General features: G+C 44.1%; 1 pseudogene; it reads left to right on the top strand.

Annotated features, from left to right (window-relative positions):
• The first annotated feature begins 1,794 nt into the window (after window positions 1-1,794).
• Window positions 1,795-17,616, top strand: part of LOC148136496 (uncharacterized) — a 41,248-nt pseudogene continuing 25,426 nt past the window's right edge.

Here is a 17,616-nt window from a genome sequence, read left to right as displayed (position 1 = left end):
AGTGACAAGGGAAGGTGCCGGGGGTGGAGTGCAGCATTGTGGGTTGTGTGGACCAGACGAGGGTGTCGCAGTGGGAATAGTCTCTGTGGAATGCTGGAGGGGTGGGGAGAGAAGTTATACCTCTGCTGCTGGGGTTTGATTGTTGGTGGTGGAAATCACGTAGGATGATGCTCTTTATCGATAGATTGGTGGTATGGATGGCGAGGACCAGTGGGGTTCTATTCTTATTCTGTTTGAAAGGGTGTGTTTCAAGGACAAGGGTAGGGAAGGCTGGAGGGCATTGATGACTTCTTGGGAAGGGGAAATTGCTCTCCTTGAAATAGGAGGCCATTTGAGATGATCTGGCGTGGAAGTGCCCCTCGTGGGAGCAAAAACGACCGGAGCAGAGGATTTGGGATTAAGGCAAAGCGTTTCACAGGAGGGGGTGTGGGAGGATGCGTAACCCAGGTAGGTGCGGGAGTGGGTACGATTGAATTTGATGTCAGTGTTGAGTCAATTACCGGAAATAAAGTTGAAAGTTCCAGGAAAGGGAGAGAGGTGTCTGTGAAGGTCCAGGTGTTCTTGAGGTCAGGGTGGAAGGTGTTCGTGAAGTTGATCAAGCAGGCACCCACAGTGTCACCAATGTAACGGTGGAGGAAAAGTTGGGGATTGGTGCAACGTTAACTACTGAAGATGGATTGTTCCACATATCCGACGGACAGGCAGTCATGGCAGGGCCCCACGTGGGAACTCAAGGCTTCACGTTTGGTCTGAAGAAAATGGAAGGATTCAAAGAAGATGTTGCTGAGGGTGAAGACAATTTTTGCCACTTGAATGAGTGTGTCAGTGATGTGGAACTGGAAGGGTTGTTGGAAGAGGAAGAAACTGAGGGCTGGCATGGCTTCACCATGATGGATGTATCGGTGTTGGAAATGGTTGTCCATGGTGACGATGAGACAATGACCGCTGTGGAAACGAAAGTCATGGAGTTGGGGGAAGGCGTGGGTAGTGACCAGAATGTATGTGAGGAGTTAATCGAGCAACGTGGCACGGATGCTCTCAAGATTTGAAAATGCAGTTTTGGTGTGACAGGAGCATGCGTAGACGCTGCTTCGACTGGGGCAGGCATGATTTTGAATTTTGTTTAAGAGGTAGAACCAGGGTGTGGGATTTCGGGACAATGAGGTGGGAGGCTGTGGATAGGAGATCCCTGAGATGATAAGGTTGTGGATGGTCTGGGTTTGGTGATGAAAGGTGAGGAGGATCCCTGGGAATGCACCTGACATCAGCAGTGTAGAGTTCTGACCGCCACACAAATACTGCGCTCCACCTTGTCTGCTGGTTTGATGGTGACTTTGGGTTTGGAGCAAAATGACTTGAGGAGGGCGCATTGTGAGCATGAGAGGTTGTCGTGTGTGAAAGGAGCGGACAGATTGAGGTGTTGAAACTTTATTGCTGGAACAGCACAGCAGGTCAGGCAGCATCCAGGGAACAGGAGATTCGACGTTTCGGGCACAGGCCCTTCTCATTCCTGAAGAAGGGCCTGTGCCCGAAACGTCGAATCTCCTGTTCCCTGGATGCTGCCTGACCTGCTGTGCTGTTCCAGCAATAAAGTTTCAACTTTGATCTCCAGCATCTGCAGACCTCACTTTCTCCTCGACAGATTGAGGTGGTCGATGTAATGGCAGCAGTTGAATGTGAAACGGGCGGGGACGGGTAACAGACCAACACAGTTTGACCAATGGATGGATTATATTAAAGGCAGGAGACAGAATCCTCAGAGGGAGGGAGGGAGTCCTGATGGCAACAGTAAGCATGGAGACAGAGGCAGCAGAAGAAAAAAATGATGTTGGAACGCGTGTTGAATTCGTTAACTCAGGACCAAAGTGCAAGAAGGTCAGACATTCACTGAGGACTGAACGTTCATTCTCGGTAAGGTCGAGATCTGGGGATGGTACAGAAAACCTCGGCAAGGCTGCAGTTAAGAACCTAGTGGAGCGGTGTAGTTGTGAGTGGGACAGAGACTGCTTTGGGAATGGTTGTGGTCATGGTATTATTTGAGCCGCCATCAAAGGATGTGCTGTTAACTGTAGTGATCGGGGGCAGAGCTGATATATTCATTAGCATCCCCGGCGATTTAAGTGACCTTACGTATGACGTTAGTGCTGTCTTTGGTGGGGGCTGTAGCGATTGACTTCAGTGACCATGGGAATACTTCGGGCGGAAGTGGCGTTGCGGGTAGGCTTGGTGTGTTTTCGCCGGGGGTGGACCAACCCACCAAAAAAAAAATCACCGTTCCCACATTGTGATTGAATTTCTCTCCCAGAATCCCCTCCCGAGTGGAACTGTGGCTGCTCCAAAAGCACGAAAAAAGCAAAACTTCAAGTAGACAGCTCACAACCACCTTATTAAGGAGTTATTCGGGCGAGGGAAAAATCCTGCCCCAGCCCAAAAGAATGAGAGATTGCGTCCACAGACAATTATCAGACTGTGTACCCCGTGAAATTGCGACTTGAATACCTTCTGGCCATTGTTTGATAATCGAGCTTTTCAACAGAGTTTGTTAATATTTGACTGTGCTCTTCCTATATTCTAAACTTTACTTTTAGGGGATTATACAGAATTTCACAGTCCCTTTCTCAGTTCAATATCCTCTGCCTCCAGCAGTAACACGTTTCCCTCCCCTCTCCGTCTCGTCTGAATTCATGCATATCTGGTCCTGCACAGGCTCCACTCTTCTGTTTGTCATTGTGAACATCAGGTGACCAATGCCATTCTTGAATTTCTATTCCAACACGTTCCACATCCTGTCACACATATCTTTGTCCTTTTCAGGTCTGCAGCGTTGTCCAATGTCGAAGACTTGTCCACTTCGCTGCATCATTATTACAGCAGCCTGGTGTTGTGTGATTTTTAACTTTGTACACCCCAGTCCAACACCGCACCTCCAAATCATGACAACCTCGTGTATAGGATGAGTGCACGCTGAACAGCAGCGGACACCGGAAGCCTAGGTAAGTAAGGTAATATATTGGAGAGGTTGCTTTACCCGAAGCACTATTCATGTCGTTGCTCCCACCCATACTCCTCCTGCGATTAATAATAATTCTTCTGTGCGCCAGATTGGAAAACGTTATGCGTTTATCATTTTCAATTGTCTCTTTCGGAATTCAGGACAGTGGTAATGGCTGTTAGGGCATTTGATTGCTCCTTCTATAGATTGTGGGAGTTAAGGATCACGGGTCGCGTCCCCACTGACTTTAATGGCTGGAAGTGCACCCAACAAAAACTGCTTGGATACCAGATGAGGTGACTGGAGCTGGAGCGAGATGAACTTTTGAACATTCGGGAGGCTGAAAGTGTAATTGAGAGGAGTTACAGGGAGGTAGGCGCACTGCCGGTACAGAAAAAAAAGGTATATGGTTTACAGTCAGGGGACAGAAAGGGAACAGGCAAGCAAAGCATGAATCTCCTGTGGACGTTCCCCTCAGTAACAAGTATGCCGCTTTGGACACATTTGAGGGGACGATATACCAGCGGTACCATGCGATACATGTCTCCAGCAGAGAGTCTGTCTCTGTTTCTGAGAAGAGAAGGGTGAGAGGAGGAGATCGTTGTCATTGTGGACTATATAATTAAGGGGACAGATAGGCGATAACGTGAGAACGAGAGAGAGTCACATTTTGTGTGATGCCTCCCAGGTTCCAGGGTATGTGATGTCTCGGATCGTCTTTTCAGGATCCTTAAGTGGGAAGGGAAAGCAGCCGCAAGCCTTGATCCACACAAGCACTAAAGACATGGGTTGGAAATGGGCTGTGGATGTTAGGCAAAATATCCAGGTAGATCGGGTGGAAGCTTGGAGCTAGATCAAGCAGAGCTGTTATCTCTGCTTTGCTACACATGCCACGTGCCATCGAGGCGAGGAATAGACAGATTCCTTGAGTACGTGGTGGCAGGACACTGCAGGAGGGAAGGTTTTGTATACCTGGATAATTGGGGCACAATCTGTGCTAGGTGGTACCTCTACAAACGCGATGGAATGCACCTGAACCAGAGGAATACCAAAAACCTCTGGTGGAAAATTTGTTCATACGCTTCAGAAGTGTTTACATCAATTCAGCACGGGGATGGTAAACTGAACTTCAGATCCATTGAACGAGAGGTTGAAAGTAGTAAGATCATAAATAAATTTTCAAGGTGGCAGGAGTGTATCAGCAATCGGCAAGTTGGTTTGAAGAATGTCTACTTTCACGCCAGGAGTATCTGGAAAAGAAAACCTGGTTGAACCTGCAGCATCGGTTGGAAACTGGAACTTCGAAATTGTGCCATTTTGGAACATGGATAGAACAAGTACAGAAACAGTTGTTGCAGGGTCTGGGGTGTTGATGTTAAAGAAAGTGCAGGAAAGGTGATAAAAGGTGAGGTGTGCATTGTTAGTGAAGAACAGTGTTGAAGTGGTAGAACGGACGTTTGTTGAGAACTCATCTACTGATGTAATATGGTCTGAGGTTAGAAGCAGGAAATGATAGGTCAAAGCATTGTGAGTTTTCTATAGACTTTAGAAAAATTACATAGATTTTTTGGAAAGAATTGCAATGATAATTCTAGATAGGAGTAAAAGTAAGTCGTTGTTATGGGTCTTAACTTTGCAAATGATGACTGGGAAACGCTATTCTTCGAGTCCAGCATTTATTTCAAAGTGTGCTGGAGGATTTCCTAACATACTTTGTAGATAGGCCGACAAAAGCAGAGTCCACATTGGATTATGTACTGGGTAATGAACCCAGCCACATGTTAGATCTGGAGGTAGGTGTGTACTTTGATGATAGTGACTATAATTCGGTTACGTTTTTGTTTGCGATTGAAACAGAAATCTATATACCACAAGGCATGACTTACACTTGTAGGAAAGCCAAATATGATGCCATTAGGCAAGATCAAGGATGCAGTGGATGGGGAAGGAAACAGCAGTGTGTGGGCAAAATGTAAATGTGGAGCTTGTTCAAGGAAGAGCTACTGCATGCCTTGATAAAGTTTGCACTTCTCATACAGTGAGGACGATTTCGAGCGAGGGAGCCATGGTTTACCAAAGTCGTTGAATCTCTTATCAAGAGGAAGAAAGTGGACGATGTAAAGATGAGATGTAAAGGCTCAGTTGTGGGGCTTGAGAGTTACACGTTAGCCAGAAAGGACCTAAAGAGACAGCGTAGAGGAGCGAGAGGGAACATGAGAAGTGATTTGCAGGTAGAATCAATGAAAACTCTCAAGCTTTCGATAGGTATGTCAGAAATAAAAGAATGACGAGAGTAAGATTACGGCCAGTCAAGACAGTTTTGGCAAGTTGTGCACAGAGTGCGAGGAGCTAGGAGAGTAGCTAAATGAATATTTTTCGTTAGCATTAACGCAAGAAAAGTCAATGACTTCGAGGGAATACTGATACAGAGGCTGTCAGAAGACACAGGATTGTGTGTTTTTGAATGCAAATGTACATGCAAAAATGTGTACATCTCGGTATGCATATGTCTGTGTGCGTCAACATGTGCATAATGATATATTTGTTTGCATTAGTAGCATGAAGATGTATAGGTTTTGGGACGAAGTTGTTCCTTTAACAAGATTACGTTATCCTTCGCAGAGAGGTTGGAAAGATGTTGGAATGTCTGAGTTTGCAAGGTGTAAGAGCCAACTTGTTTATAGATAATCGACACTGCGACAGCCAAAATGCTATCAAGATAAAATAAAAACAATTCTACAATGAGAAGTGAGTGGATAGTTCTCCCAGACCAGCTTTTCTCTGGTAGTTTAGTATTAACAGTAGTGAAGAAAGGCTACTGGAAGCAGGTCTTTACTCGTTATCTCTCACTCTCTCTGACTTCAACCATGAAAGAACGTGATTTAATTTTACCTTTTGTGCTAAGTGCTGCTTATGGGGATTATTTCAAGTATTTTAAAACTGCATCATTAAGTTGGCGGATCTGTTGGTTCATGGATAGAAGACGTTATTCGGTATTACTTTATTTGTACTTCGTGTTTCATTCAGAAATTTCGTAAATAATTTCTGTTTTGTTTAATCTGATTTGACAAACTGATTCTCCCCTGGAATACCTACTTCCCACCTGCTGAAAATAATTAGTAAAATATGTTTCAGGCTACCTTCTTGAAATGTTTTGATGGGTCTGGCCTGATCCATGACAGATTTGCGGCTCTATTCGGAGTTTGCTCTGTTGTTCCAAATTGGAATTAGGTATGTCGGACTCAAAGGCAGTGAGTTGGAGGTGTTTTATTCTCCGTGTTAAATTTGCTCAGTTAAAACAGTGTTTGGGATAGCGATGGCTCTTTCAGTAACCAAGGTGTTTTGTTGGGTGGAAAAAGTGACCTTGGGGATTATACAAAAGGTGGTTAAGACCATGTTGCTGGAATTAGCAGGGAAGCTGGAGATGCAGCTGCCTACATGAAATGAAGGACGAAGAGCAATAGCTCAGCATTTAAATATGCTCTGTTCACCATCAGAATATTTAAAGATGGCCAAACCTCAAAGTAAAATAAAGCAGCCTGCGTTACAGGCAAAAGGCAAGGAAAGGACAATAAAACTGAACAGTATGAATTACGATTCAAAGCAGAACACAGAATAAAAAATGAATGGTTTTAACAGAAGGCAGAGAAAAATAGAGAGCGCGTTTGAACTTCATAGTTTGACACTGATACAGAAAACTCAGCTGAAAAGGATGGAGATAAAAGGTGCAGCTAAGTTCTGTGAGAGAGAGTGAGAATGAGCAAACACTTAGTAGCCAAGTACCTGGTGGGGATCTGTTTAAATATACTCAAGCTGTGCCTAAATCCGATGAGGAGGATATTGAAGCCTCATTTGGAAGTGATGTTAAATAGATTAGGTGACCAATGCTCATATGGTTGCCGATCCAAACAAAACTCACCTGTTTTGTCACTTTCAAGGGTAGAAATAGTGAGGAAATGCCATCGTGATCAGAGGATGTAGCTGGAGCTTATGAGGAGGCGACGAATGCCATCTTAAGTGCATATGAGTTTGTGTCAGACGACTTCAGACAACGTTTCATGAAACTATGGCGGGACGTTGTTCAAAACTCCATTGAGTTTGAAATGATTAAATAAAACAATTTTGAAAGGTAGATAAGGGTGGTAAAAATGGAGGAAAGCTACGACTCTGTGAGAGAGACAACTATTTTGGAGGAGTTCAAAAATTCACTTCCTGAATTTCTGAGAGCACATATGGAAGAGCAGAGAGGTAAAAGGGCAAGATTAGCTGCTGAGATAGCTGATGATGATGAGTTGGAGCAGAAAAGAAAGGTTTAGAAATTGAGGAAATGACAAATTCTCACGTGAAAAATGAAAGATCAAACTCGGTAAAGATCATAAGGATGAGTTACAACAGTGTAAAAAAGAAACTCTTGAAGGGGACAAAGCAGGTAAGAAGTTCCGGTGTTTTCACTGCAATAAAGTAGTCCCATGAAATCACCATGTTGGTCGGTTTGGAAAAGGACTGGAAAATTGAGTCTATGAAAACCAGATAAGCCTGTGAATTTTGTCGGAGTGGTAGGAGAAAGCGCCGTGGAGGCTGCACCAGAATGTTCAAGCCAGTCGAAGGTTGTTTAAGAACTTCGATGTCGTAGCCATTTCGGAGACATGGATAGAGCAGTGTGTCGAATGGATGCTGCAGGTTCCAGGATTTAGATCTTTCGTTAAACAAGCAAGGCGGTGAAAGAGGGGGAGTCGTGGCCTTGTTAGTCAAAGATAGCATAACGGTGACTGAGAGACCTTTTGATGAGGACTCGTCTACTAAGGTAGTGTGGGCTGAGGTTAGAAAGAGGAGAGGAGAGTTCACACTGCTTGGAGTTTGTTTATAGGCCTCCGCAGAGTTCCAGGAAGATGGAAGAGAGGATTGGCAAAATTATTCTGGGGAGGAGTGAAAGGAACAGGGTGGTCATTATGGGGGACTTTACCTTCCCCAACATTGATTGGAAATGTTACATGAAAAATTGAGGGCTGCAGATGCTGGAGATCAGAGCTGAAAATGTGTTGCTGGAAAAGCGCAGCAGGTCAGGCAGCATCCAAGGAGCAGGAGAATCGACGTTTCGGGCACAAGCCCTTCTTCGGGAATGAGGAAAGTGTGCCAAGCAAGCTAAGATAAAAGGTAGTGAGGAGGGACTTGGGGGAGGGGCTTTGGAAATGCGATAGGCGGAAGGAAGTTAAGGTGAGGGTGATAGACCGGAGTGGGGGTGGGGGGCGAAGAGGTCAGAAAGAAGATTTAAAGTTAGGAATGTGGTGCTGAGTTCGGGGGTTGGTACTGAGACAAGGTAGGGGAGGGGAAATGAGGAAACTGGAGAAATATGAGTTCATACCTTCTGGTTGGAGGGTTCCGAGGCGGAAGATGAGACGCTCTTCCTCAAGCCGTCGTGTTGCTATGGTCTGGTGATGGAGGAGTCCAAGGACCTGCATGTCCTTGCTGGATCGGGAGGGGGACTTGAAGTGTTGAGCCACGGGGTGTTTGGGTTGGTGGGTCCGGGTGCCCCAGAGGAGTTCTCTGAAACGTTCTGCAAGTAGGCAGCCTGTTTCCCCAATACAGAGGAGGCCACATCGGGTGCAGCGGATGCAGTAAATGATGTGTGTGGAGGTGCAGGTGAATTTGTGGCGGATATCGAAGGATCCCTTGGGGCCTTGGGGGAAGTAAGTGGGCAAGTCTGGGCTCAAGTTCTTGCGGGTGCAGGGGAAGGTGCCAGGAGTGTAGGTTGGTTTGGTGGGGGGTGTGGACCTGCCGAGGGAGTCACGGAGAGAGTGGTCTTTTTGGAATGCTGATAGGGGAGGGGAGGGAAATATATCCCTGGTGATGGGATCCGTTTGGAGATGGCGGAAATGACGACGGAGGTTGGTGGGGTGGTACGTGAGGACCAGTGGGGTTCTGTCCTGGTCGCGATTGAGGGGCGGGGCTCCAGTGCGGAGGAGCGGGAATTGGAGGAGATACGGTGGAGAGCATCATCGACCACGTCTGGGGGAAAATTGCGGTCTTTGAAGAAATGTTACAGCTCTTCTACGTCAGATGGATCAGTTTTTTTTTTGCAATGTGTACAGGAGGGTTTCCTGACCCAGTATGTCAAAGGGCTGACAAGGTGGGTGGCCACACTGAATCTGGTGCTTGGTAATGAACCAGGCCAGGTGTTTGATTTAGTTGTTAGTGAGCATTTTGGAGAGAGTGGCCATAATTCAGTTACGTTTAGTTTAGCGATGGAAAGGGATAACTACATGCCACAGTTCAAGAGTTATCGTTGGAGCAAGGGTAATTCTAATGCGATTAGGCAAGAATTAGAATCATAGAATGGGGTAGCAAAACGTAGGGGGTGCAGACAAACGAAATGTGGAACTGGTTTGACGAACAGATACTGCGTGCCCTTGATAGGTATGTCCCTGTCAGGCAGGGAGGAAGTGATAGGGTAAGGGAACCATGCTTTACTACAGAAATTGCGACTCTTGTTAAGAATATGGAAGAGGCTTAAGTGTTGATGAGGCAAGCTGGTACAGAAGAGGCGATGGCGAGTTACAGATCAGCAAGTAAGGATTGAAAGAGAGAGTAAAGAAGAGCAAAGAGATGACACGAACAAACTTTATAGAATGCAGCATACAGAATAAAACAGAACCCTAAAACTTTCCATAGGTATATGAAGAATGGAAGGATAATTAGGGTGGGAATAGTGCCAGTCAAAGACAGAATTGGGTATTTGAGCGTGGACCCTGTAGAGATCAGAATGGTGATAAATGAACATTTCTCATCGGTGTTCACTCAGGGAAAGGAGAATAGTGTAGAGGAGAAGGATGAGGTACGAGATATTCGACTGGAAAGGATTGAGGTTAGTTACGCACAGGTGTTATGAATTCTAGAAGGAGTGAAAGTAGACAAGTCCCCTGGGCCGAATGGGATTTATCGGAGAATTCTCTGGGAAGCTAAGGAAGATATAGCAGAACCTTTGGCTTTGATACTTGACTCGTCATTGTTTATAGATTTCGTACCTGAGGACTGGAGGATTACAAAAGTGGTGCCCTTGTTCAAGAAGGGAAGCAGAGATGACACAGTTACTTATAGACTAAGTTAAAAATCACACAGCACCAGGTTATAGTCCAACAGGTTTAATTGGAAGCACACTAGCTTTCGGAGCGACGTTCCTTCATCAGGTGATTGTGCAGGGCTCGATCGTAACACAGAATTTATAGCAAAAATTTGCAGTTTGATGTAACTGAAATTATACATTGAAAATTGATTGCCTGTTAAGCCTTTCATCTGTTAGAATTCAGTGATAATTTCACTTCTTTCATGTGTAAATCACAAAACCCTTTTTTTTAAACTTGCATTCTCGGGTTAGCTGTTAACAATGGTGATAGCGAGACAATATGCTGAAGGTGTTAGCCCCCTGTCTTCTCTGTCTATGACCTGATGTTTAGATTGATTCTATTCTAAAAAGTGAGATAACAGAGTTTTACATAGATTCATGAAGTTTTTGAGCTCAGAGTTCTACTTTAATGTGTGCAGTTTTTGAGCAAAGTGCAATGTAACTCTGCAAGTACAAATTCACCACATAAAATATATGTGTGCATGTGGGTCATTGTCTGTCTGTGTGTGTCTGTCTGGGCTGGGGGTTGTGAGTGTGAGAAAGTGTGTGTGTGTGTGTGTGTGTGTGTGTGTGTGTGTGTGTAGTGAGTACAGAGTGTCTTAAGTCTGTGAGGGTGTGCATGTGTGGGAGTGTGTGTGTCTATAAGGGTGTGTGTGGGTGTCTTTGTGCTCGTCTGTGTGTACCTGTGTCCGCGTGTATGTGAGAGTGAATGTGTGTGTGTAGGAATATCTGTGTGTGTATGTGTAGTGCAATGGTGATCACCTGTAATGTGACATGAACCCAAGGTCCTGGTTGAGGCCCTCCCTATGGGTACAGAACTTAGCTATCAGCCTCTGCTCGGCCACTTTCCTCTGCTGCTTGTCCCGAAGTCCACCATGGAAGATGGTCACCCGAAGGTCCGAGGTTGAATGTTCTGGACCACTGAAGTGTTCCCCAACTTGGAGGGAACCCTCATGTCTGTTGATTGTTGTGCGGTGCCCATTCATCCGTTGTCGTAGCCTTTTCTCGGTTTCCTCAATGTACTATGCCTTCGGGCATCCTTGCCTGCAACGTATAAGATAGACAACATTGGCTGTGTCACATGAGTACCTGCCATGTGCAAGGTGGGAGGTGTTCAAACGCGTAATAGTGGTATCTATGTCCGCAATCTGACACGTCTTGCAGTTATAGACCAGTGAGCCTTACTTCCATTTCGACTGGGACAACACATCTATCCTGAGACAGGCTAAGCAAAGACATGCCAGAGAATTCCTAGAGGCCTGGCACTCCAACCACAACACCAGAAACAAACACATAGATCTAGATTCCACCTCTCAACCCCTCAGAAAACGAAAAGGAAATAACATTACCACAAAGCCAAATAACCCCATCCAGGAGAAAGATATAAATAGAAAGCAGGAGACAACAGCTTCGCTTCACTTGGAGGTCGCCACTGATGATGTTATCGAGCCAGGTAATGAAACGTCTGGATATCAAACCTACAGCTCAGCGAGAACACCTACCCGCTAAACCTCAACCTGAGCTACAAACCTTCACAAACCTTGCAACAGCCTAACTTCTGTTGTAGGAAAGGTTTTGGAAAGTATTATGAGAGATAAGATTTATAATAATCGAGCAAGCATCAATTTCATTTCAGATAGTCAACATGACTTCCTCAAGGGCAGATCGTGTCTCACAAACCTCATTAAGTTTTTTGAGAAGGTGACGAAGCATGTAAATGAGGGTAGGGCAGTTGTCGTGGTATATATGGAATTCAGTAAAGCCTTTGATAAGGTTCTACATAGTGCAGACAATGCAGAGGCATGGCATTGAGAGTGATTTAGCAGTTTGGGTTAGAGACTGGCTTTCTGGAAGAAGACAACGAGTGGTGGTTGATGGAAAATAATCAGTTAGGTGTCTAGTTACTAGTCGTGTGTCGCAAGGATCTGTTTTGGGACCACTGCTGCTTGTCATTTTTATAAATGACTTAAACGCAGGCAGAGGTTGATGGATTAGTAAATTTGCAGACGACACTAAAGTCGGTGGAGTAGTAAACTGCTTGGAAGAATGTAATTGGTTCCAGGGGGACTTGGATAAACTGCACAAATGTGCTGGGAGGTGGCAAATGGAGTTCAATGCAGCGAAATGTGACGTGCTGCACTTTGAGAGGAATAGCAGGAAAACAGAGTTTTGGGTCAATGGAAAGATTCTTGGTAGTGTGGATGTGCAGAGGGATCTTGGAGTCCATGTGCATAGATCCCTGAAAGTTGCCACCCAGATGGTAAGTGCTGTTAAGAAGGTATACGGTGTGTTAGGTTTCATTGCTAGAGGGATTGTGTTCCAGAACCGCACAATCATGCTGCAACTATTCAAAACGCTTGTGCGGCCACACGTCGAATATTGTGTCCATTTCTGGTCGCCCCATTGCAGAAAGGATGTGGAAGCATACGAAAAGGTGCAGAGGAGATTTGCCAGGATATTGCCTGGTCTGGAGGGAAGGTCTTATGACGAAATGCTGACAGACTTGGGTCTGTTCTCATTGGAAAGAAGAAGGCTAAGCGGGGATTTGATACAGACATACAAGATGATCAGAGGATTAGATAGGGTAGAGAGTGAAAGACTTTTGCCTAGAATGTTGACATCAGCTTAAACGATAGGGTATAACTACAAATTGAGGGGTGATAGATTTAAGACGATGTCAGAGGCAAGTTCTTTACGCAGAGAGTGGTAAGGATGTGGAATGCCTTACCTGCTAAGGTAGTCGACTTCGCCACATTAGAAAGATTTAAACAATCCTTAGATCAGCACATCAATCATATTGGGATACTGTAGGGTGACGAGCTGAGAATAGTTCACAGGTCGGCGCAACATCGGGGGCCGAAGGGCCTGTTCTGCGCTGTATTGTGCGATGTTCGATGATATGTGTTCTCTATGTAAGGAAGAAGTGCCAGATCTCGAACCATGTACCTGCAAAGGTAAAGTTTATTCGTATCGGCCATGAGCAACAGGGAAACGGGTGACAATGTTCAGAGATCGGGGTTCCTCTCAGTCTGTGATTGTCAAAGATGAGGAAATATGTACCTCTGAAAGAATACCTCGAGAAATGGTAAAAGTATCAGGAATTCAAGGCGGGACGAAAAGCTCTCTGATATGCAATGTGGGGTCAGAGTGTCCAGAGATGAGTATATAATGTGTCCCTGCTAATGATATCGCTGATTCACCGTTAGTTTTGCTGCCTACTGTGTTTGAGAATCACGCGAAAACTAGGGCAACTGATCTACTACAGGTCACATCCTGGATTTTGTGCTGATCGTGCTAATGACGAAACAAAATGCAGATTTGAAACATGAGCTATCAAAGAGTAGAAATAAGAATGCTGAAGTGCAATTTGCAAAGAACCTGTTTGTTGAAATGGTTAAGCCAAGACAGGAGCCTATAAATGACAATACAGACATCTTTAGCTTCGATAAATTGACTGAGTTACAGGGGAAAGTTGAAACTTTAAAGAACTTGTATCAAAAGGCATGCACAGAAGGGAATTCGAATACATCCTTGAATGTTATTACCTTACAAATGATGTATTTCTCAGGAAACGGACAAAATCACATGTTCAGGCATTTGGGAAATGATCAGAAGTCTCTCAAATCGTATTGTCAGTAGGGTTTAGGACGAATATGTCGCAAGCGTTGCCCGAGCTATCACTTGAGTGTTGTTTAGGATTGAGAAAAAGGCAAGCTAAAAGACAATACACTTGTACTGACTTGAACTGCGCGAGGATGTAGTTGAATTGCAACTTGAACGTATTTCGTTGGATTTGCTCCAATTTTTCACAACTTCTCCACGGCTGTTTTCATGATTCTACACAATGAAAATTCCCAAATCATTCCAAGTAAAAGTAATGGAATACACCAGTTATTGTTAGTTTTAAATGCTGAGTATTCGTACATTGGGGTGTAAGACTTGGGGATGGTTTAGGAGTGAGGACCACACAGCTCAAATAGAAAACCATTTTATTGGCGTGAATTGCGCAAGGACGCAATTGAATTCTGCCAGACGTGTAATACATGTCAGCTAATAGTAAAACCACAGGCGGGAATAATAGCTCCACCTTTAACCTCTTTCCTGCATTTGAGGAAACCTCTACAAGCGTCTTAACTGATTTCACAGATCCCCAACCTCAAACATGTGGGAATCATGTATTTATTAACAAGAATTGATGTATCGACTAGTTACATTACACAACATCACAGCTAAAAGGATGGTCGAGGGATTACTCAAATATTTCATGGATACAGACTACTGACAGTGATGCAATCCGATCAATCATCAAATGTCACATCAACATTAGTCAATGAAGTTATGGGCAGCTTAGAAATAAAACAATTTGATTCTACTGCGGCCTATTCAGAATCGCGGGAAAGGTGGGATCAGACATAAAAGACCATGTTGAGGGCTGAAAGCCAAGAAAATACAGATGATTGGGGTAAGAAAATTCGGTTTGGGCTTTTTGATATCAGATATGCATCAAATGAATCGACCAAATTCATTCCATGAAGTAGTTTTCTGGCATGAAGTAAGAAGACTGTCAAAATGGACGAAGGAGAAATTGGTAAGTAAGAATTCAAAGACCCACATAATTGAACTATGTGTCAAATATTAGGGTTCAATTAAATACAACTGGGGAGTTGGCTGGACAGCATTTAACAGTATTACAATATACAATGAAACAGGAGGCTTACAAGAAATAAAACATCGCAATTTTGCTCTCAGGGAAAAGGAAGTGTTACTTCCAGTGATAAGTGAACCCTTAAAAGCAAGATTTCGTACACAGTATCCAGTTGAAAGAAAAATGAGTGATGTGAAATGACGGACAGGGACTCCAGACAGAAATGAATCTCACAGAGTGTCATGTGAATATGCTCCAAAGGGAAGGGAAGGGACAGGGAAGGAAAGCAAGAGAGGATCTATTATTTATTGCAACAGAGGGAAGACCCAAGTTCAGAGGATTCTAAATTGGACATTCCTCAAATTAAGTTGGACAATTAGGAATTTGCCAAACTTTGCGATGCACTTTGAGTTATCTTCCAGAGGAAAATCGAAATGACCTGAAAAAGTTCTTACTATTTCGTGTAGTGATGAGTGTTTAGGCTGTGAAGTACTAATATCATTGTGCAGGATGTAGACACAGGAGATCGTGTTCCCATTAATCAAAATCCTTATGGGCATAAAGCTCTAAAGTTGTCACAGTTTATGAACGAGACTGAACGCATTTTCCAAGACAACATATTCGATATGAGTTACAGTGACTGGAGATCACCCATGTTTATGATGCAAAAATCAGATGGTAACCACCGGTTATGTGTGAACTACCGCGAAGTCATCGTAGTTAATGACACTGATGCATATCCGAATCCGCGTTTGGAAGACCGCGTGGAGAAGGTCAGATAAAAAACTTATACTTCTAAGTTTGGTTTGGTCAGGAGATACTGCAAATACCTTTGTCAGAAAGAGCAAAGGCAATTTCGGGTTTTGTGAAGCTGAATGAACTATATCAGTTTAATGTGATGCCATTCGGCATCAAACATATGCCAACCATAGTTCACAGACGAACCAATAAGGTAACTGAAGGATTACCCCACTGTGTTGCGAATATAGATCACCAAATATTTTCAGTCACACATGGAAGGAGCATTTACAACACTTATCAGGCTTGTTCGAACGACTTCGAAAGACAGGTTTGGCGAGAATCCTGGCCAATCGTGAATTTTCCGAAGTCCAAGTCACGTTCCTGGGCAATGTATTTGGAAATAGACAAATGTCCCCATGGGGTCCAAAAACTAAAGCAATTGGATAGTTTCCCATAACATTATCAAGTGGACCTGTACTACGGTTCGTATGATTGAGTGGATTTTATCGAAAATGGTCCCAAAACTTAGTAGTGAGCCTAGTCCAGGCACTGCAGTGCAAAAGAATGGAAAGACGTTTCAGAGGACAGCAGACTGCCAAATGGCATTTGACAACCTGAAAATTCTATTCTTGTCCCAGTTTCAGCCGCACCTAACTACATAAAGCTGTTCAAGGTGGCTGTCAATGCAAATGATGTCGATGTCAATGCTGTGCTCTCGCAAGTAGACGACGAGAAGATAGAAACACCTATCGGGTATTTCACTGAAAGTTGAATATTCAGCAGCAGACATAGTCCACCTTTAAGAAGGTGACTTTGAGCTCGGTATTGACACTATAATATTTCAGTGTTAATGTGACTGGTACTGCATATGAGGCAGACGTATGCACTGATCATAACCCACTGAAGTTTATGGAGAAACGGAAGGACAGAAGTGTCAGACTGTTTAGATGGAGCATGTTTGTTTACACGCGTTCAATTTTCAAAAAATGGTGCATTTGGAAGAACAGGAAAACTTAAACCCTCTTCCTGACTCGCACCTTCCTAACGAGTCAACATACTAGTGAATATCCTCTTCACGCCCTCCAAAGCATTCACATTCTTTTAATAAAGTGGCAACCAGAACAGTTCGCTGAACCAAAGTCTTATGCAATTGAAACATAGCCTGCCAACTCCAGTAATCAGTACGACATTCGATGAAGGAAAGCATGCCAAATGCCTTCTTGACCACTGTATTCACCTCTGTTGCCAACTTCCGCGTGCAATGGATATTAACAATCTCTCTGCACATCAATTTCCCCATGGATTTTCCATTTACCACAGATTTCGCTCTTGAATTCATTCTTCCAAAAACGCCTCACCTCACATTTGCTCAGATTGACCTCCATTGGCCGTTTCCCCGTCTAACTCTCCAATTGATCTATATTCTTCTGTATTCTCTGACAGCTCCCTTCACTGTCTACTCCTCCACCAATGTTACTGTAATCTGCAAACCTGCTAATTAGACCACGCGCACCTTCTTCCAGATCAGTGATATGCCGATCACTAACAGGAGTGTTCCAGAGCGCAACCCTGTGGAACAAAATTGGACACAGTTTTCCATTTTCTGAAACTCATTTCTTCTACAACTACTCTCCGTCCTCTATTGCCCAACCAGTTCTCAATCCAACTTGCTAATGCTACCTGTGCCCATGTGACTTCACTTTCTCCATCAGCCTAACATGGGGAAACTTATTAAGTGCCTCACTGAAGTCTATGCATTTGACAGCGACAGCCCTGCCCTCATCATTCAACTTTTTCACTTCACAAAGAATTCTACTAGTTTCATAAGATATGGCCTTCCCTGTACAAAACAATGTTGCCTATCACTGATAAGCTCCTTTTCTTCCAACTGGGAACAGTTCGTCACCCTCAGTGTCTTCGCCAGCTGCATGCCCAACATTGATGTCAGTCTCGCCGTCTATATTTGTCTGGTTTATTCTTTCCACCCTTCCGAAATAAGGAGACAACATTATCAACTCTCCAGTCCTCAGGGACCTTACCTTTGTTCATGTATGCTGCAAAGATATCTACTAAGGCCGCAGCTATTTCCTCTCTTGCTTGCCTCAGAAATCAAGGATA

Source organism: Chiloscyllium plagiosum, unplaced genomic scaffold (assembly GCF_037043375.1).
Source record: "Chiloscyllium plagiosum isolate Xiang-an unplaced genomic scaffold, Cpla_swu_hap1 HiC_scaffold_45, whole genome shotgun sequence".
NCBI classification, from domain to species: domain Eukaryota; kingdom Metazoa; phylum Chordata; class Chondrichthyes; order Orectolobiformes; family Hemiscylliidae; genus Chiloscyllium; species Chiloscyllium plagiosum.
The sequence above is the reverse complement of the archived record's forward strand: the minus strand, read 5'-3'. Positions and strand labels throughout refer to the sequence as shown.